The sequence below is a fragment of the Hyla sarda genome, chromosome 5 (assembly GCF_029499605.1).
Source record: "Hyla sarda isolate aHylSar1 chromosome 5, aHylSar1.hap1, whole genome shotgun sequence".
In the NCBI taxonomy this organism is placed as follows: domain Eukaryota; kingdom Metazoa; phylum Chordata; class Amphibia; order Anura; family Hylidae; genus Hyla; species Hyla sarda.
This window is the reverse complement of record NC_079193.1, coordinates 317296524-317297552: the sequence shown is the minus strand read 5'-3', so window position 1 is coordinate 317297552 and position 1029 is coordinate 317296524.

Genomic DNA, 1029 nt, shown 5'->3' with positions numbered 1-1029 from the left:
CTAAAAACACTACACTACACAAAATAAAAAGTAAAACACTACATATACACATACCCTTGATGAGCCGGCGGGCAAGGGGGGATTGAAATTGGAAGGCACACCACAAATGTGGGAGCTGTCGCTGCAGCAGTTTCCTGGTGGGGCAATTTATCTGCTTAGCTCAAACTGAAATTTTTATCAGGGATTTCATTTTGTGCCAAACCCCCTTTGTCGTGTACGCCATAGTGTGTGATTGTCAACATTTTTATATCGGTAAAACTATTCGCCCATTGTTCAAAAGTTTCAACGAGAATGTTCGATCCCTGCGTACTAAGATGGGATCACCCAGATTAATCAAACATATGTGTGAAGTCCATGACTCAGACCCCAAATGTATGAGGTTTATGGGTTTAAAACGTGTTGAAGCCCCGCAACAGGGAAGCGAGAATTACTGCAACGTGAGACTGCCTTAATATTAAAAACGGGTGCTTTGGGCCCTCTTGGCTTAAATGACAGACAGGATATTAATGTATTTTCTTAAATAGCAGTTGCAGTTTCCTTGCTGGCTGCATTGTGCATAAACCTTGCTGTGCGTTTTTTAGCTATTTCTTTACTCTTTTGTATCGTGGGTATTCACGACACATTTCTTTTAAATGTTGAGATGTTCAATTTTGTATTGGTTAATAAAATTTTTTGTACTTGGGAACTATTTAAAGGGGGAGGGATAGCCTTTGGGAAATAGGCTGTGAAGAAGCTCAGTGAACGAAACAATTGTTGCCTGCGGTCTGTCGTAGCTGTTAATAAAGTTTGGATTCAAGACGAGTGCCGGGGACGTGTGTTCTTACACCTTTTATATGTACTCCGTTTGTGACGTTTTCCTACACAGCATCACTGTGCGCATCAGGTGATAGCCAAGTACATCACAGCTCCGCTCCTTCTGTCAAATGCGCTGGGGTCCATGTGACTGCGTGTCATAGCTGTAGTTATGTTTAGCCTATCTGCGTTCTATCACATGATGTGTACATCATCGCACACACTGCATGAATTTGC